A 21,297-nucleotide genomic window follows, 5' to 3' on the forward strand; every position below is an offset into this window, starting at 1 on the left:
TAAGTTTTGGACACAGAGGGATCAGTCATGTAGGGGGATCACACAGTGGGGTAAAGTCCTTATAAGAGCTGTCACAGGAGGGCCCTCACACAGGACACATGGCCGGCAGGGCAGTGAGGTTGGCGCACACAGGGTGATCAGGTTCCTATTCTTAGGGGAGGTGGGGTCCTGATCCCCAGGGCAGATGGGGTCCCTAGGTGAGATGAAGTCCCCGTTCCCAGGGGAGATGGAGTTCCTGTCCCCAGGAGAGAAGGGGGCCCCTGTCCCGAGGAGAGAAGGGGGTCCCTGTCCCCAGGAGAGAAGGGGGCCCCTGTCCTCCCTGTCCCCAGGAGAGAAGGGGGCCCCTGTCCCCAGGAGAGAAGGGGGCCCCTGTCTTCAGGGGAGAAGGGGGTCCCTGTCCTTAGGGGGGAGAAGGGGGTCTCTGTCTTGGGGGGAGGGGGTCCCTGTCCTCAGGGGGGAGAAGGGGGTCTCTGTCTTGGGGGGAGGGGGTCCCTGTTCTCGGGAAAGATGGAGTGGGATATGGGATGGTCTCACTTACCATGACATGCAGGTCCCTCATTTATGCCCGTCTGGGCTCCCTCCAGCAGCACAGATGGGTGATCAGCATATCCCCAGGGAGCACAGCTATGGCTTGACAATCTGGCAGCAATTGATGGGTACAGTGGCTGTGTTTGATAGCACAGTGGTTGCGTTTGATGGGCACAGTGAGCCAGCGTTTGCTGGGCACGGTGAGGCGGTATTCGCTGGGCACACTGAGGTGTTTGCTGGGCACAGTGAGGCGGCATTTTTTGGGTGCAGTGAGGCGTTTGCTGGGCACAGTGAGGCGTTTTCTGGGCATGGTGAGGTGGCGTTTGTTGGGCACAGTGAGGTGGCGTTTGCTGGGCACAGTGAGGGGCATTTTTTGGGCACAGTGAGGCATTTGCTGGGCACAGTGAGGTGGCGTTTGCTGGGCAGAGTGAGGCGGCGATTTCTGGGCACAGTGAGGTGACGTTTGCTTGGCACAGTGAGGCAGCGATTTCTGGGCGCAATAAGGCGCCGATTTCTGGTCACAGTGAGGCGGCATTTTTTGGCCGCAGTGAGGTGGCGATTTATGGTCGCAGTGAGGTGGCGTTTGCTTGGCGCAGTGAGGCGGCATTTTTTGGGCACAGTGAGGTGGCGATTTCTGGGCGCAGTGAGGTGGCGTTTGCTTGGTGCAGTGAGGCGGCAAATTCTGGTCGCAGTGAGGCGGCGATTTCTGGTCACAGTGAGGTGGTGTTTGCTGGGCGCAGTGAGGCGTATTTATTGGCAGAACAATGTACTGTATATGTAGTCAGTGCTATGCACGGGGCCCCGCCCCCCTCTCCAAGCTCCACCCCCCTCTCTAAGCTCCACTCTATCTCTCCCTCCCAGCAAGTCTCCGCCCGCTTGAGTCCATAATTTTGGTCGACCGCTGAACAAATATCCCGCGCATGCGCTAATACAGCCTGAAGCCATCATTTTTCTTGACCAGTAAAGAAAATCTTGGGGTCGGCGGGGTTGCTGCTGATGTTCTAACCATCTGTTCAGCTCCGCCCACCCACCCGCAAGTCTCTGCCCACTCGAGGCTAGAATTTTTCTCCACTGTGAAAATAAATATACAGTGCATGCGCTGTTAATGGCAGGGGATTGGCGCATGCGCGGTACAGGCCCGCCGTCAGCTGTTTCAGTGACGGAGCTGCACCGGAAGTGACGGGGTGAGCGAATTTCATAGGTCGCAGGAAATTTTACAACACCGGCAAAGGTGCGGGGGGCGAAGGGGACAGGGAAAGAGTGGGGGGGGGGGCAGAGAGCACAGGGAAGAACCTTGAGAACATGGGGTGGGGTGAGAGTACAAGGGGGCTGGAGAGCACTGTGGGGGGAGGCAGAGAGCACAGAGGGGAGGCGGAGAGCAGCAGAGAGCATGAGAGGAGGTAGAGAGAACAGGGGCTAGGCAGAGTTCAATGGGGGAGAGGCGTAGGGCACAGGGGGGCAGTGTAGAGCATGAGGGAGGTGGAGATCACAGGGGGGGGGGGGGGCTGGAGAGCACTAGGGGGGCTAGAGAGAACAGGTGGGCACCATAGAGCATGGGGGGGGCAGCGTAGAGCACAGGGAGAGAGATGGAGGGCGGTGGAGAGAAGAGGGGTCAGGGAAGAGCACAGGGGGAGAGGCAGAGGGCAGTGTAGAGCAGGGGGGAGGGGGAGAGCACAGGAGGGAGATAGAGAGCACAGGAGGGAGATGGAGAGCACAGGGGGTGAGGTGCAGAGCACAGGGGGCAGCGTAGAGCATGGATGGGTGGAGAGCACAGGAGGAAGATGGAGAGCACAGGGGTTGAGGCGCAGGGCACAGGTGGGCAGCATAGAGCATGGGGGAGGTGGAGATCACAGGGGGAGGTGAAAAGCACAGGGGGAGAGGCAGAGGGTACAGGGGGCAGCGTAGAGCATGGGGGAGGTGGAGAGCGTGAGAGGAAAGACGGAGGTCACAGGGGAGCAGCATAGAGCATGGGGAGGTGGAGAACACAGGAGGGAGGTGGCGAGAACAGGGGGGCTGGAGAGCACTTGGGGGTGCTAAAGAGCATTGGGGGAGGTGAAGTGCACAGGGGGGCAGCGTAGAACATGGGAGGAGGTGGAGAGCACTGGGTGGAGGTGGAGAGCACAGGGGGAGGTAAAACAGCACAGGGATGAGAGGCGGAGGGCACAGGGGGGCAGTGTAGAGCATGGGGGGTGGTGGAAAGCCCAGGAGGGAGGAAGAGAGCACGGGGGAGGGGGGGCTTGATAGCACTGGGGAGAAGTGGAGGGCATAGGGGACAGCGAAGAGCATGGGGGGAGGTGGAGAGCACAGGGAGAGAGGCGGAGAGCAGCAGCGAGCATGGGGGGAGGTGGGGAGCACAGAAGGGAGGTGGAGAGCACTGGGGGAGGTGAAGAGCACAGGGGGAGAGCGTAGAGCATGGGCGGAGGTGGAGAGCACAGGGGGAGGTAAAAAAGCACAGGGGAAAGGTGGAGAGCACAGAGGGGAGGCAGAGAGCACAGGGGGGAGGCGGAGAGCAGCAGAGAGCATGAAAGGAGGTAAAGAGAACAGGGGCTAGGCGGAGTTCAATGGGGGAGAGGCGTAGGGCACAGGGGGGCAGTATAGAGCATGACGGAGGTGGAGATCACAGGGGGGCTGGAGAGCACAGGTGGGCACCATAGAGCATGGGGGGCTAGAGAGCACTGGGGGGCAGCGTAGAGCACAGGGAGAGAGATGGAGGGCGGTGAAGAGCACAGGGGGAGAGGCAGAGGGCAGTGTAGAGCATGGGGGAGGTGGAGAGCACAGGAGGGAGATGGAGAGCACAGGGGGAGGTAAAAAAGCACAGGGAGGAGAGGTGGAGGGCAGAGGGGGCAGCGTAGAGCATGGGGGGGTGGAGAGCACAGGAGGGAGATGGAGAGCACAGGGGGAGGTAAAAAAGCACAGGGAGGAGAGGTGGAGGGCAGAGGGGGCAGCGTAGAGCATGGGGGGGGGTGGAGAGCACAGGAGGAAGATGGAGGGCACAGGGGGAGAGGCGGAGGGCACAGGGGGCAGCGTAGAGCATGTGGGAGGTGGAGAGCGTGGGAGGAAAGACGGAGGTCACAGGGGAGCAGCATAGAGCATGGGGAGGTGGAGAACACAGGAGGGAGGTGGCGAGAACAGGGGGGCTGGAGAGCACTTGGGGGTGCTAAAGAGCATTGGGGGAGGTGAAGTGCACAGGGGGGCAGCGTAAAACATGGGAGGGGGTGGAGAGCACAGTGGGGCAGCATAGAGCATGGGGGGAGGTGGAGAGCACAGGGGGAGGTAAAAAAGCACAGGGAGTAGAGGTGGAGGGCACAAGGGGGCAGTGTAGAGCATGGGGGGTGGTGGAGAGCAGGGGGGGGGGGGGTCTTGATAGCAGTGGGGGAGAAGTGGAGGGCATAGGGGGCAGCCAAGAGCATGGGGGGAGGTGGAGAGCACAGGGAGAGAGAGGCAGGGGGCATGGAGGAGGTGGAGAGCACTGTGGGGGGGAGGGGTAGAGATAAGGATAGGAGGAGGGGGTGGGGAGCACTGTGGGGGGGAGGGGTAGAGATAAGGATAGGAGGAGGGGGTGGGGCGGCTGCATAGAGAAGAATCTTTCTCCCCATCCTCCTCCCGCAGTACATGAAATCCTGCAAGAGGGAGAGGAGGAGAAGCATTCAGAGACTGCGGGAGGAGGATGGAGGGAATGATTCTTCTCTATGCAGCCGCCCCACCCCCTCCTCCTATTCAGGTTACAGGTGGCCACACTTACTATGTCTCTGATCCGGGGCTGCATCAGGCTCCTCCCTTTCGTGGCCACGCCCCCAGGCTCCAAAGGCTTAACTCTACTGGCGGCCGTTGAGAGGTCTCTCCTCTAGCCCATCCCCCTTCATGTTTCACTACCCCTGGGTCTCTCCTCTAGCCCCTCCCCCTTCATGTATCACTACCCCTGGGTCTCTCCTCTAGCCCCTCCCCCTTCATGTATCTGTACCCCTGGTGCCCATGGCTGAGCCTGAGCTGGCCTGGCAGCCGGGCTGCCGCGGAAAAGATAGGGGACTGGCGCGGGCTTAAAGAGCAGCCTGCCTTGTCCCCACAAGCAATCAGCCGTTGAGTCGCGTCACGTGACTTGTTAACGAGACCTGCAGCTGTTACTATGGCAACCAGGGACGTTATAGGGGATTTGGCTGTTCTGTCCTGTGATTGGTTGAACGGAATATAAATACTCAACACTGGCTGGCAGAGCGGGGCAGATGCTCTGCTGCGGGGAAGAGTGCGGACGTGTTTGCCTGGAGTACCCGGCCACATCGGATAGCATGCCGATTGCTTCTATATCACTGTCACCTACAAGGAGCTTCCTGACCGTGAGTGTTTGAAGGTCTTTACATTGACTACTTCAGTCCCGGGAGATTTTACCCCCTTAATGGCCAGGCTATTTTTTTTGCAATACGGCACTGCTGTACCCAAACTAAATTATTTTTTTTCCCCACCAAAAATTAATATATATTTAATTAAATATTTACTTAATAAATTAATAATAAATAATAAAAATTAATATATGTATTTTTTTTTGTGCTGTGAACAAAAAGCGACACTTAAAGATAAATATTGTGTTTGTTTTTTTTTTTTTTTCTATATGCCCAAAAAATGTTTTTAAAAAAACAAAATAAAACAAATTTCTTCATCAGTTTAGGCCAATATATAGTCTACATATTTTTGGTAAACAGATGCAGTAAGTGTATATATTGATTGGTTTGCGCAAAAGTTATAGCGCCTACAAACTATGGGAAAGATTTATTGCATTTTTATAATTCATATACATTTTTTTTTTATATCAATGGCGGTGATCTGCATGTGGGGTGGGTTTTTTTTTTTTTTTTTTCCGGTATTGTGACGCACAGATAAGACACTTTTAACACTTTTTTTGGACCAGTGACATTTATACAGCGATCAGTGCTATGAATATGCACTAATTACTGTGTACTTGTTCCTGGCAGGGAAGGGGTAAATATGTGTTCCCTCAGTGTGTGCGACCTGGAGATGTCACTGACTGGGGGAGCAGAAATCATTCTTACTCCAGGATTGAGTGTGCTACATACCCTAAGTCCGGAAAGGAGTACTTGGGGTTGTACGCACTGCCTGGCCACCACACCAACTTGCAACTTGTCATCCATTTTTTTTTCTTTTTTTTGGTCTAGGATTGAGTGTGCTAACATACCCTGAGTCCGGAAAGGAGTACTTGGGGTTGTACGCACTGCCTGGCCACCACACCAACTTGCAACTTGTCATCCATTTTTTTTTTTCTTTCGGTTTAGGATTGAGTGTGCTAACATACCCTGAGTCCGGAAAGGAGTACTTGGGGTTGTACGCACTGCCTGGCCACCACACCAACTTGCAACTTGTCATCAATTTTTTTTTTTTTTTTTCTTTTGGTCTAGGATTGAGTGTGCTATATACCCTAAGTCCGGAAAGGAGTACTGGGGTTGTACGCACTGCCTGGCCACCACACCAACTTGCAACTTGTCATCCATTTTTTTTTTTTTTTTGGTCTAGGATTGAGTGTGCTAACATACCCTGAGTCCGGAAAGGAGTACTTGGGGTTGTACGCACTGCCTGGCCACCACACCAACTTGCAACTTGTCATCCATTTTTTTTTTTCTTTCGGTTTAGGATTGAGTGTGCTAACATACCCTGAGTCCGGAAAGGAGTACTTGGGGTTGTACGCACTGCCTGGCCACCACACCAACTTGCAACTTGTCATCAATTTTTTTTTTTTTTTTTCTTTTGGTCTAGGATTGAGTGTGCTATATACCCTAAGTCCGGAAAGGAGTACTGGGGTTGTACGCACTGCCTGGCCACCACACCAACTTGCAACTTGTCATCCATTTTTTTTTTTTTTTTGGTCTAGGATTGAGTGTGCTAACATACCCTGAGTCCGGAAAGGAGTACTTGGGGTTGTACGCACTGCCTGGCCACCACACCAACTTGCAACTTGTCATCCATTTTTTTTTTCTTTTGGTCTAGGATTGAGTGTGCTATATACCCTAAGTCCGGAAAGGAGTACTGGGGTTGTACGCACTGCCTGGCCACCACACCAACTTGCAACTTGTCATCCATTTTTTTTTTTTTTTTGGTCTAGGATTGAGTGTGCTAACATACCCTGAGTCCGGAAAGGAGTACTTGGGGTTGTACGCACTGCCTGGCCACCACACCAACTTGCAACTTGTCATCCATTTTTTTTTTCTTTTGGTCTAGGATTGAGTGTGCTATATACCCTAAGTCCGGAAAGGAGTACTTGGGGTTGTACGCACTGCCTGGCCACCACACCAACTTGCAACTTGTCATCCATTTTTTTTTTCTTTCGGTTTAGGATTGAGTGTGCTAACATACCCTGAGTCCGGAAAGGAGTACTTGGGGTTGTACGCACTGCCTGGCCACCACACCAACTTGCAACTTGTCATCCATTTTTTTTTGGTCTAGGATTGAGTGTGCTATATACCCTAAGTCCGGAAAGGAGTACTTGGGGTTGTACGCACTGCCTGGCCACCACACCAACTTGCAACTTGTCATCCATTTTTTTTTCTTTTTTTTGGTCTAGGATTGAGTGTGCTAACATACCCTGAGTCCGGAAAGGAGTACTTGGGGTTGTACGCACTGCCTGGCCACCACACCAACTTGCAACTTGTCATCCATTTTTTTTTTTTTCTTTCGGTTTAGGATTGAGTGTGCTAACATACCCTGAGTCCGGAAAGGAGTACTTGGGGTTGTACGCACTGCCTGGCCACCACACCAACTTGCAACTTGTCATCCATTTTTTTTTTTTTTTTTTGGTCTAGGATTGAGTGTGCTATATACCCTAAGTCCGGAAAGGAGTACTGGGGTTGTACGCACTGCCTGGCCACCACACCAACTTGCAACTTGTCATCCATTTTTTTTTTTTTTTTGGTCTAGGATTGAGTGTGCTAACATACCCTGAGTCCGGAAAGGAGTACTTGGGGTTGTACGCACTGCCTGGCCACCACACCAACTTGCAACTTGTCATCCATTTTTTTTTCTTTTGGTCTAGGATTGAGTGTGCTATATACCCTAAGTCCGGAAAGGAGTACTTGGGGTTGTACGCACTGCCTGGCCACCACACCAACTTGCAACTTGTCATCCATTTTTTTTTCTTTTTTTTGGCCTAGGATTGAGTGTGCTAACATACCCTGAGTCCGGAAAGGAGTACTTGGGGTTGTACGCACTGCCTGGCCACCACACCAACTTGCAACTTGTCATCCATTTTTTTTTTCTTTCGGTTTAGGATTGAGTGTGCTAACATACCCTGAGTCCGGAAAGGAGTACTTGGGGTTGTACGCACTGCCTGGCCACCACACCAACTTGCAACTTGTCATCCATTTTTTTTTTTTTTTTTTTTGGTCTAGGATTGAGTGTGCTATATACCCTAAGTCCGGAAAGGAGTACTTGGGGTTGTACGCACTGCCTGGCCACCACACCAACTTGCAACTTGTCACCCATTTTTTTTTCTTTTGGTCTAGGATTGAGTGTGCTATATACCCTGAGTCCGGAAAGGAGTACTTGGGGTTGTACGCACTGCCTGGCCACCACACCAACTTGCAACTTGTCATCTATTTTTTTTTTTTTTTTTGGTCTTGGATTGAGTGTGCTAACATACCCTGAGTCCGGAAAGGAGTACTTGGGGTTGTACGCACTGCCTGGCCACCACACCAACTTGCAACTTGTCATCCATTTTTTTTTTTGGTCTAGGATTGAGTGTGCTATATACCCTAAGTCCGGAAAGGAGTACTGGGGTTGTATGCACTGCCTGGCCACCACACCAACTTGCAACTTGTCATCCATTTTTTATTTTTTTTTCTTTTGGTCTAGGATTGAGTGTGCTATATACCCTAAGTCCGGAAAGGAGTACTTGGGGTTGTACGCACTGCCTGGCCACCACACCAACTTGCAACTTGCCATCCATTTTTTTTTTCTTTTGGTCTAGGATTGAGTGTGCTAACATACCCTGAGTCCGGAAAGGAGTACTTGGGGTTGTACGCACTGCCTGGCCACCACACCAACTTGCAACTTGTCATCCATTTTTTTTTTATTTTGGTCTAGGATTGAGTGTGCTATATACCCTAAGTCCGGAAAGGAGTACTTGGGGTTGTACGCACTGCCTGGCCACCACACCAACTTGCAACTTGTCATCCATTTTTTTTTTTTGGTCTAGGATTGAGTGTGCTATATACCCTAAGTCCGGAAAGGAGTACTTGGGGTTGTACGCACTGCCTGGCCACCACACCAACTTGCAACTTGTCATCCATTTTTTTTTTGGTCTAGGATTGAGTGTGCTAACATACCCTGAGTCCGGAAAGGAGTACTTGGGGTTGTACGCACTGCCTGGCCACCACACCAACTTGCAACTTGTCATCCATTTTTTTTTTTTTTGGTCTAGGATTGAGTGTGCTATATACCCTAAGTCCGGAAAGGAGTATTTGGGGTTGTACGCACTGCCTGGCCACCACACCAACTTGCAACTTGTCATCCATTTTTTTTTTTTCTTTTGGTCTAGGATTGAGTGTGCTATATACCCTAAGTCAGGAAAGGAGTACTGGGGTTGTATGCACTGCCTGGCCACCGCACCAACTTGCAACTTGTCATCAATTATTTTTTTTTTTCTTTTGGTCTAGGATTGAGTGTGCTAACATACCCTGAGTCCGGAAAGGAGTACTTGGGGTTGTACGCACTGCCTGGCCACCACACCAGCTTGCAACTTGTCATCCATTTTTTTTTTCTCTTGGTCTAGGATTGAGTGTGCTATATACCCCAAGTCCGGAAAGGAGTACTTGGGGTTGTACACACTGCCTGGCCACCACACCAACTTGCAACTTGTCATCCATATTTTTTTTTCTTTTGGTCTAGGTTTGAGTGTGCTATATACCCTAAGTCCGGAAAGGAGTACTGGGGTTGTACGCACTGCCTGGCCACCACACCAACTTGCAACTTGTCATCCATTTTTTTTTTTTTGGTCTAGGATTGAGTGTGCTAACATACCCTGAGTCCGGAAAGGAGTACTTGGGGTTGTACGCACTGCCTGGCCACCACACCAACTTGCAACTTGTCATCCATTTTTTTTTTCTTTTTTTTGGTCTAGGATTGAGTGTGCTAACATACCCTGAGTCCGGAAAGGAGTACTTGGGGTTGTACGCACTGCCTGGCCACCACACCAACTTGCAACTTGTCATCCATTTTTTTTTTCTTTCGGTTTAGGATTGAGTGTGCTAACATACCCTGAGTCCGGAAAGGAGTACTTGGGGTTGTACGCACTGCCTGGCCACCACACCAACTTGCAACTTGTCATCCCTTTTTTTTTTTTTCTTTTGGTCTAGGATTGAGTGTGCTATATACCCTAAGTCCGGAAAGGAGTACTTGGGGTTGTACGCACTGCCTGGCCACCACACCAACTTGCAACTTGTCATCCATTTTTTTTTTTTGGTCTAGGATTGAGTGTGCTATATACCCTAAGTCCGGAAAGGAGTACTTGGGGTTGTACGCACTGCCTGGCCACCACACCAACTTGCAACTTGTCATCTATTTTTTTTTTTTGGTCTAGGATTGAGTGTGCTAACATACCCTAAGTCCGGAAAGGAGTATTTGGGGTTGTACGCACTGCCTGGCCACCACACCAACTTGCAACTTGTCATCCATTTTTTTTTTTCTTTTGGTCTAGGATTGAGTGTGCTATATACCCTAAGTCCGGAAAGGAGTACTTGGGGTTGTACGCACTGCCTGGCCACCACACCAACTTGCAACTTGTCATCCATTTTTTATTTTTTTTTCTTTTGGTCTAGGATTGAGTGTGCTATATACCCTAAGTCCGGAAAGGAGTACTTGGGGTTGTACGCACTGCCTGGCCACCACACCAACTTGCAACTTGTCACCCATTTTTTTTTCTTTTGGTCTAGGATTGAGTGTGCTATATACCCTGAGTCCGGAAAGGAGTACTTGGGGTTGTACGCACTGCCTGGCCACCACACCAACTTGCAACTTGTCATCTATTTTTTTTTTTTTTTCTTTTGGTCTTGGATTGAGTGTGCTAACATACCCTGAGTCCGGAAAGGAGTACTTGGGGTTGTACGCACTGCCTGGCCACCACACCAACTTGCAACTTGTCATCCATTTTTTTTTTTGGTCTAGGATTGAGTGTGCTATATACCCTAAGTCCGGAAAGGAGTACTGGGGTTGTATGCACTGCCTGGCCACCACACCAACTTGCAACTTGTCATCCATTTTTTATTTTTTTTTCTTTTGGTCTAGGATTGAGTGTGCTATATACCCTAAGTCCGGAAAGGAGTACTTGGGGTTGTAAGCACTGCCTGGCCACCACACCAACTTGCAACTTGCCATCCATTTTTTTTTTCTTTTGGTCTAGGATTGAGTGTGCTAACATACCCTGAGTCCGGAAAGGAGTACTTGGGGTTGTACGCACTGCCTGGCCACCACACCAACTTGCAACTTGTCATCCATTTTTTTTTTATTTTGGTCTAGGATTGAGTGTGCTATATACCCTAAGTCCGGAAAGGAGTACTTGGGGTTGTACGCACTGCCTGGCCACCACACCAACTTGCAACTTGTCATCCATTTTTTTTTTTTGGTCTAGGATTGAGTGTGCTATATACCCTAAGTCCGGAAAGGAGTACTTGGGGTTGTACGCACTGCCTGGCCACCACACCAACTTGCAACTTGTCATCCATTTTTTTTTTGGTCTAGGATTGAGTGTGCTAACATACCCTGAGTCCGGAAAGGAGTACTTGGGGTTGTACGCACTGCCTGGCCACCACACCAACTTGCAACTTGTCATCCATTTTTTTTTTTTGGTCTAGGATTGAGTGTGCTATATACCCTAAGTCCGGAAAGGAGTATTTGGGGTTGTACGCACTGCCTGGCCACCACACCAACTTGCAACTTGTCATCCATTTTTTTTTTTCTTTTGGTCTAGGATTGAGTGTGCTATATACCCTAAGTCAGGAAAGGAGTACTGGGGTTGTATGCACTGCCTGGCCACCGCACCAACTTGCAACTTGTCATCAATTATTTTTTTTTTTCTTTTGGTCTAGGATTGAGTGTGCTAACATACCCTGAGTCCGGAAAGGAGTACTTGGGGTTGTACGCACTGCCTGGCCACCACACCAACTTGCAACTTGTCATCCATTTTTTTTTTCTTTTGGTCTAGGATTGAGTGTGCTATATACCCCAAGTCCGGAAAGGAGTACTTGGGGTTGTACGCACTGCCTGGCCACCACACCAACTTGCAACTTGTCATCCATATTTTTTTTTCTTTTGGTCTAGGTTTGAGTGTGCTATATACCCTAAGTCCGGAAAGGAGTACTGGGGTTGTACGCACTGCCTGGCCACCACACCAACTTGCAACTTGTCATCCATTTTTTTTTTTGGTCTAGGATTGAGTGTGCTAACATACCCTGAGTCCGGAAAGGAGTACTTGGGGTTGTACGCACTGCCTGGCCACCACACCAACTTGCAACTTGTCATCCATTTTTTTTTCTTTTTTTTGGTCTAGGATTGAGTGTGCTAACATACCCTGAGTCCGGAAAGGAGTACTTGGGGTTGTACGCACTGCCTGGCCACCACACCAACTTGCAACTTGTCATCCATTTTTTTTTTCTTTCGGTTTAGGATTGAGTGTGCTAACATACCCTGAGTCCGGAAAGGAGTACTTGGGGTTGTACGCACTGCCTGGCCACCACACCAACTTGCAACTTGTCATCCATTTTTTTTTTTTTCTTTTGGTCTAGGATTGAGTGTGCTATATACCCTAAGTCCGGAAAGGAGTACTTGGGGTTGTACGCACTGCCTGGCCACCACACCAACTTGCAACTTGTCATCCATTTTTTTTTTTTGGTCTAGGATTGAGTGTGCTATATACCCTAAGTCCGGAAAGGAGTACTTGGGGTTGTACGCACTGCCTGGCCACCACACCAACTTGCAACTTGTCATCCATTTTTTTTTTTTGGTCTAGGATTGAGTGTGCTAACATACCCTAAGTCCGGAAAGGAGTATTTGGGGTTGTACGCACTGCCTGGCCACCACACCAACTTGCAACTTGTCATCCATTTTTTTTTTCTTTTGGTCTAGGATTGAGTGTGCTATATACCCTAAGTCCGGAAAGGAGTACTTGGGGTTGTACGCACTGCCTGGCCACCACACCAACTTGCAACTTGTCATCCATTTTTTTTTCTTTTGGTCTAGGATTGAGTGTGCTATATACCCTAAGTCCGGAAAGGAGTACTTGGGGTTGTACGCACTGCCTGGCCACCACACCAACTTGCAACTTGTCATCCATTTTTTTTTTTTTTTTGGTCTAGGATTGAGTGTGCTAACATACCCTGAGTCCGGAAAGGAGTACTTGGGGTTGTACGCACTGCCTGGCCACCACACCAACTTGCAACTTGTCATCCATTTTTTTTTCTTTTTTTTGGTCTAGGATTGAGTGTGCTAACATACCCTGAGTCCGGAAAGGAGTACTTGGGGTTGTACGCACTGCCTGGCCACCACACCAACTTGCAACTTGTCATCCATTTTTTTTTTTTCTTTCGGTTTAGGATTGAGTGTGCTAACATACCCTGAGTCCGGAAAGGAGTACTTGGGGTTGTACGCACTGCCTGGCCACCACACCAACTTGCAACTTGTCATCAATTTTTTTTTTTTTTTTCTTTTGGTCTAGGATTGAGTGTGCTATATACCCTAAGTCCGGAAAGGAGTACTGGGGTTGTACGCACTGCCTGGCCACCACACCAACTTGCAACTTGTCATCCATTTTTTTTTTTTTTTGGTCTAGGATTGAGTGTGCTAACATACCCTGAGTCCGGAAAGGAGTACTTGGGGTTGTACGCACTGCCTGGCCACCACACCAACTTGCAACTTGTCATCCATTTTTTTTTTCTTTTGGTCTAGGATTGAGTGTGCTATATACCCTAAGTCCGGAAAGGAGTACTTGGGGTTGTACGCACTGCCTGGCCACCACACCAACTTGCAACTTGTCATCCATTTTTTTTTCTTTTTTTTGGTCTAGGATTGAGTGTGCTAACATACCCTGAGTCCGGAAAGGAGTACTTGGGGTTGTACGCACTGCCTGGCCACCACACCAACTTGCAACTTGTCATCCATTTTTTTTTTCTTTCGGTTTAGGATTGAGTGTGCTAACATACCCTGAGTCCGGAAAGGAGTACTTGGGGTTGTACGCACTGCCTGGCCACCACACCAACTTGCAACTTGTCATCCATTTTTTTTTGGTCTAGGATTGAGTGTGCTATATACCCTAAGTCCGGAAAGGAGTACTTGGGGTTGTACGCACTGCCTGGGCACCACACCAACTTGCAACTTGTCATCCATTTTTTTTTCTTTTTTTTGGTCTAGGATTGAGTGTGCTAACATACCCTGAGTCCGGAAAGGAGTACTTGGGGTTGTACGCACTGCCTGGCCACCACACCAACTTGCAACTTGTCATCCATTTTTTTTTTTCTTTCGGTTTAGGATTGAGTGTGCTAACATACCCTGAGTCCGGAAAGGAGTACTTGGGGTTGTACGCACTGCCTGGCCACCACACCAACTTGCAACTTGTCATCCATTTTTTTTTTTTTTTTTTTGGTCTAGGATTGAGTGTGCTATATACCCTAAGTCCGGAAAGGAGTACTTGGGGTTGTACGCACTGCCTGGCCACCACACCAACTTGCAACTTGTCATCAATTTTTTTTTTTTTTTCTTTTGGTCTAGGATTGAGTGTGCTATATACCCTAAGTCCGGAAAGGAGTACTGGGGTTGTACGCACTGCCTGGCCACCACACCAACTTGCAACTTGTCATCCATTTTTTTTTTTTTTTGGTCTAGGATTGAGTGTGCTAACATACCCTGAGTCCGGAAAGGAGTACTTGGGGTTGTACGCACTGCCTGGCCACCACACCAACTTGCAACTTGTCATCCATTTTTTTTTCTTTTGGTCTAGGATTGAGTGTGCTATATACCCTAAGTCCGGAAAGGAGTACTTGGGGTTGTACGCACTGCCTGGCCACCACACCAACTTGCAACTTGTCATCCATTTTTTTTTCTTTTTTTTGGTCTAGGATTGAGTGTGCTAACATACCCTGAGTCCGGAAAGGAGTACTTGGGGTTGTACGCACTGCCTGGCCACCACACCAACTTGCAACTTGTCATCCATTTTTTTTTTTTCTTTCGGTTTAGGATTGAGTGTGCTAACATACCCTGAGTCCGGAAAGGAGTACTTGGGGTTGTACGCACTGCCTGGCCACCACACCAACTTGCAACTTGTCATCCATTTTTTTTTCTTTTGGTCTAGGATTGAGTGTGCTATATACCCTAAGTCCGGAAAGGAGTACTTGGGGTTGTACGCACTGCCTGGCCACCACACCAACTTGCAACTTGTCATCCATTTTTTTTTCTTTTTTTTGGTCTAGGATTGAGTGTGCTAACATACCCTGAGTCCGGAAAGGAGTACTTGGGGTTGTACGCACTGCCTGGCCACCACACCAACTTGCAACTTGTCATCTATTTTTTTTTTTTTCTTTTGGTCTTGGATTGAGTGTGCTAACATACCCTGAGTCCGGAAAGGAGTACTTGGGGTTGTACGCACTGCCTGGCCACCACACCAACTTGCAACTTGTCATCCATTTTTTTTTTTGGTCTAGGATTGAGTGTGCTATATACCCTAAGTCCGGAAAGGAGTACTGGGGTTGTATGCACTGCCTGGCCACCACACCAACTTGCAACTTGTCATCCATTTTTTATTTTTTTTTCTTTTGGTCTAGGATTGAGTGTGCTATATACCCTAAGTCCGGAAAGGAGTACTTGGGGTTGTACGCACTGCCTGGCCACCACACCAACTTGCAACTTGCCATCCATTTTTTTTTTCTTTTGGTCTAGGATTGAGTGTGCTAACATACCCTGAGTCCGGAAAGGAGTACTTGGGGTTGTACGCACTGCCTGGCCACCACACCAACTTGCAACTTGTCATCCATTTTTTTTTTATTTTGGTCTAGGATTGAGTGTGCTATATACCCTAAGTCCGGAAAGGAGTACTTGGGGTTGTACGCACTGCCTGGCCACCACACCAACTTGCAACTTGTCATCCATTTTTTTTTTTTGGTCTAGGATTGAGTGTGCTATATACCCTAAGTCCGGAAAGGAGTACTTGGGGTTGTACGCACTGCCTGGCCACCACACCAACTTGCAACTTGTCATCCATTTTTTTTTTTGGTCTAGGATTGAGTGTGCTAACATACCCTGAGTCCGGAAAGGAGTACTTGGGGTTGTACGCACTGCCTGGCCACCACACCAACTTGCAACTTGTCATCCATTTTTTTTTTTTTGGTCTAGGATTGAGTGTGCTATATACCCTAAGTCCGGAAAGGAGTATTTGGGGTTGTACGCACTGCCTGGCCACCACACCAACTTGCAACTTGTCATCCATTTTTTTTTTTCTTTTGGTCTAGGATTGAGTGTGCTATATACCCTAAGTCAGGAAAGGAGTACTGGGGTTGTATGCACTGCCTGGCCACCGCACCAACTTGCAACTTGTCATCAATTATTTTTTTTTTTCTTTTGGTCTAGGATTGAGTGTGCTAACATACCCTGAGTCCGGAAAGGAGTACTTGGGGTTGTACGCACTGCCTGGCCACCACACCAACTTGCAACTTGTCATCCATTTTTTTTTTCTTTTGGTCTAGGATTGAGTGTGCTATATACCCCAAGTCCGGAAAGGAGTACTTGGGGTTGTACGCACTGCCTGGCCACCACACCAACTTGCAACTTGTCATCCATATTTTTTTTTCTTTTGGTCTAGGTTTGAGTGTGCTATATACCCTAAGTCCGGAAAGGAGTACTGGGGTTGTACGCACTGCCTGGCCACCACACCAACTTGCAACTTGTCATCCATTTTTTTTTTTTGGTCTAGGATTGAGTGTGCTAACATACCCTAAGTCCGGAAAGGAGTACTTGGGGTTGTACGCACTGCCTGGCCACCACACCAACTTGCAACTTGTCATCCATTTTTTTTTTTTGGTCTAGGATTGAGTGTGCTAACATACCCTAAGTCCGGAAAGGAGTATTTGGGGTTGTACGCACTGCCTGGCCACCACACCAACTTGCAACTTGTCATCCATTTTTTTTTTTCTTTTGGTCTAGGATTGAGTGTGCTATATACCCTAAGTCCGGAAAGGAGTACTTGGGGTTGTACGCACTGCCTGGCCACCACACCAACTTGCAACTTGTCATCCATTTTTTTTTCTTTTGGTCTAGGATTGAGTGTGCTATATACCCTAAGTCCGGAAAGGAGTACTTGGGGTTGTACGCACTGCCTGGCCACCACACCAACTTGCAACTTGTCATCCATTTTTTTTTTTTTTTTGGTCTAGGATTGAGTGTGCTAACATACCCTGAGTCCGGAAAGGAGTACTTGGGGTTGTACGCACTGCCTGGCCACCACACCAACTTGCAACTTGTCATCCATTTTTTTTTTCTTTTTTTTGGTCTAGGATTGAGTGTGCTAACATACCCTGAGTCCGGAAAGGAGTACTTGGGGTTGTACGCACTGCCTGGCCACCACACCAACTTGCAACTTGTCATCCATTTTTTTTTTTTCTTTCGGTTTAGGATTGAGTGTGCTAACATACCCTGAGTCCGGAAAGGAGTACTTGGGGTTGTACGCACTGCCTGGCCACCACACCAACTTGCAACTTGTCATCAATTTTTTTTTTTTTTTCTTTTGGTCTAGGATTGAGTGTGCTATATACCCTAAGTCCGGAAAGGAGTACTGGGGTTGTACGCACTGCCTGGCCACCACACCAACTTGCAACTTGTCATCCATTTTTTTTTTTTTTTGGTCTAGGATTGAGTGTGCTAACATACCCTGAGTCCGGAAAGGAGTACTTGGGGTTGTACGCACTGCCTGGCCACCACACCAACTTGCAACTTGTCATCCATTTTTTTTTTCTTTTGGTCTAGGATTGAGTGTGCTATATACCCTAAGTCCGGAAAGGAGTACTTGGGGTTGTACGCACTGCCTGGCCACCACACCAACTTGCAACTTGTCATCCATTTTTTTTTCTTTTTTTTGGTCTAGGATTGAGTGTGCTAACATACCCTGAGTCCGGAAAGGAGTACTTGGGGTTGTACGCACTGCCTGGCCACCACACCAACTTGCAACTTGTCATCCATTTTTTTTTTTTTCGGTTTAGGATTGAGTGTGCTAACATACCCTGAGTCCGGAAAGGAGTACTTGGGGTTGTACGCACTGCCTGGCCACCACACCAACTTGCAACTTGTCATCCATTTTTTTTTGGTCTAGGATTGAGTGTGCTATATACCCTAAGTCCGGAAAGGAGTACTTGGGGTTGTACGCACTGCCTGGGCACCACACCAACTTGCAACTTGTCATCCATTTTTTTTTCTTTTTTTTGGTCTAGGATTGAGTGTGCTAACATACCCTGAGTCCGGAAAGGAGTACTTGGGGTTGTACGCACTGCCTGGCCACCACACCAACTTGCAACTTGTCATCCATTTTTTTTTTTTTCTTTCGGTTTAGGATTGAGTGTGCTAACATACCCTGAGTCCGGAAAGGAGTACTTGGGGTTGTACGCACTGCCTGGCCACCACACCAACTTGCAACTTGTCATCCATTTTTTTTTTTTTTTTTTTGGTCTAGGATTGAGTGTGCTATATACCCTAAGTCCGGAAAGGAGTACTTGGGGTTGTACGCACTGCCTGGCCACCACACCAACTTGCAACTTGTCATCAATTTTTTTTTTTTTTTTCTTTTGGTCTAGGATTGAGTGTGCTATATACCCTAAGTCCGGAAAGGAGTACTGGGGTTGTACGCACTGCCTGGCCACCACACCAACTTGCAACTTGTCATCCATTTTTTTTTTTTTTTGGTCTAGGATTGAGTGTGCTAACATACCCTGAGTCCGGAAAGGAGTACTTGGGGTTGTACGCACTGCCTGGCCACCACACCAACTTGCAACTTGTCATCCATTTTTTTTTCTTTTGGTCTAGGATTGAGTGTGCTATATACCCTAAGTCCGGAAAGGAGTACTTGGGGTTGTACGCACTGCCTGGCCACCACACCAACTTGCAACTTGTCATCCATTTTTTTTTCTTTTTTTTGGTCTAGGATTGAGTGTGCTAACATACCCTGAGTCCGGAAAGGAGTACTTGGGGTTGTACGCACTGCCTGGCCACCACACCAACTTGCAACTTGTCATCCATTTTTTTTTTTTCTTTCGGTTTAGGATTGAGTGTGCTAACATACCCTGAGTCCGGAAAGGAGTACTTGGGGTTGTACACACTGCCTGGCCACCACACCAACTTGCAACTTGTCATCCATTTTTTTTTCTTTTGGTCTAGGATTGAGTGTGCTATATACCCTAAGTCCGGAAAGGAGTACTTGGGGTTGTACGCACTGCCTGGCCACCACACCAACTTGCAACTTGTCATCCATTTTTTTTTCTTTTTTTTGGTCTAGGATTGAGTGTGCTAACATACCCTGAGTCCGGAAAGGAGTACTTGGGGTTGTACGCACTGCCTGGCCACCACACCAACTTGCAACTTGTCATCTATTTTTTTTTTTTTCTTTTGGTCTTGGATTGAGTGTGCTAACATACCCTGAGTCCGGAAAGGAGTACTTGGGGTTGTACGCACTGCCTGGCCACCACACCAACTTGCAACTTGTCATCCATTTTTTTTTTTGGTCTAGGATTGAGTGTGCTATATACCCTAAGTCCGGAAAGGAGTACTGGGGTTGTATGCACTGCCTGGCCACCACACCAACTTGCAACTTGTCATCCATTTTTTATTTTTTTTTCTTTTGGTCTAGGATTGAGTGTGCTATATACCCTAAGTCCGGAAAGGAGTACTTGGGGTTGTACGCACTGCCTGGCCACCACACCAACTTGCAACTTGCCATCCATTTTTTTTTTCTTTTGGTCTAGGATTGAGTGTGCTAACATACCCTGAGTCCGGAAAGGAGTACTTGGGGTTGTACGCACTGCCTGGCCACCACACCAACTTGCAACTTGTCATCCATTTTTTTTTTATTTTGGTCTAGGATTGAGTGTGCTATATACCCTAAGTCCGGAAAGGAGTACTTGGGGTTGTACGCACTGCCTGGCCACCACACCAACTTGCAACTTGTCATCCATTTTTTTTTTTTGGTCTAGGATTGAGTGTGCTATATACCCTAAGTCCGGAAAGGAGTACTTGGGGTTGTACGCACTGCCTGGCCACCACACCAACTTGCAACTTGTCATCCATTTTTTTTTTTGGTCTAGGATTGAGTGTGCTAACATACCCTGAGTCCGGAAAGGAGTACTTGGGGTTGTACGCACTGCCTGGCCACCACACCAACTTGCAACTTGTCATCCATTTTTTTTTTTTTGGTCTAGGATTGAGTGTGCTATATACCCTAAGTCCGGAAAGGAGTATTTGGGGTTGTACGCACTGCCTGGCCACCACACCAACTTGCAACTTGTCATCCATTTTTTTTTTTCTTTTGGTCTAGGATTGAGTGTGCTATATACCCTAAGTCAGGAAAGGAGTACTGGGGTTGTATGCACTGCCTGGCCACCGCACCAACTTGCAACTTGTCATCAATTATTTTTTTTTTTCTTTTGGTCTAGGATTGAGTGTGCTAACATACCCTGAGTCCGGAAAGGAGTACTTGGGGTTGTACGCACTGCCTGGCCACCACACCAACTTGCAACTTGTCATCCATTTTTTTTTTCTTTTGGTCTAGGATTGAGTGTGCTATATACCCCAAGTCCGGAAAGGAGTACTTGGGGTTGTACGCACTGCCTGGCCACCACACCAACTTGCAACTTGTCATCCATATTTTTTTTTCTTTTGGTCTAGGTTTGAGTGTGCTATATACCCTAAGTCCGGAAAGGAGTACTGGGGTTGTACGCACTGCCTGGCCACCACACCAACTTGCAACTTGTCATCCATTTTTTTTTTTTGGTCTAGGATTGAGTGTGCTAACATACCCTGAGTCCGGAAAGGAGTACTTGGGGTTGTACGCACTGCCTGGCCACCACACCAACTTGCAACTTGTCATCCATTTTTTTTTTCTTTTTTTTGGTCTAGGATTGAGTGTGCTAACATACCCTGAGTCCGGAAAGGAGTACTTGGGGTTGTACGCACTGCCTGGCCACCACACCAACTTGCAACTTGTCATCCATTTTTTTTTTCTTTCGGTTTAGGATTGAGTGTGCTAACATACCCTGAGTCCGGAAAGGAGTACTTGGGGTTGTACGCACTGCCTGGCCACCACACCAACTTGCAACTTGTCATCCATTTTTTTTTTTTTCTTTTGGTCTAGGATTGAGTGTGCTATATACCCTAAGTCCGGAAAGGAGTACTTGGGGTTGTACGCACTGCCTGGCCACCACACCAACTTGCAACTTGTCATCCATTTTTTTTTTTTGGTCTAGGATTGAGTGTGCTATATACCCTAAGTCCGGAAAGGAGTACTTGGGGTTGTACGCACTGCCTGGCCACCACACCAACTTGCAACTTGTCATCCATTTTTTTTTTTTGGTCTAGGATTGAGTGTGCTAACATACCCTAAGTCCGGAAAGGAGTATTTGGGGTTGTACGCACTGCCTGGCCACCACACCAACTTGCAACTTGTCATCCATTTTTTTTTTTCTTTTGGTCTAGGATTGAGTGTGCTATATACCCTAAGTCCGGAAAGGAGTACTTGGGGTTGTACGCACTGCC

The 21,297-nt window shown here is 48.3% G+C and overlaps 1 long non-coding RNA gene across 1 annotated transcript in view; it reads left to right on the forward strand.

Moving 5' to 3' along the window:
* Positions 1–4,745: 4,745 nt before the first annotated feature.
* LOC143975833 (uncharacterized) overlaps positions 4,746–21,297 on the forward strand; it is a 61,111-nt gene continuing 44,559 nt past the window's right edge. Inside the window, exon 1 of the long non-coding RNA XR_013272427.1 lies at positions 4,746–4,859. This is a non-coding gene — a long non-coding RNA (uncharacterized LOC143975833). The remainder of the gene's footprint in view (positions 4,860–21,297) is intronic.

The sequence above is a fragment of the Lithobates pipiens genome, unplaced genomic scaffold, assembly GCF_037356315.1.
Source record: "Lithobates pipiens isolate NorthernLeopardFrog02 unplaced genomic scaffold, aLitPip1_a1.2 Scaffold_13, whole genome shotgun sequence".
In the NCBI taxonomy this organism is placed as follows: domain Eukaryota; kingdom Metazoa; phylum Chordata; class Amphibia; order Anura; family Ranidae; genus Lithobates; species Lithobates pipiens.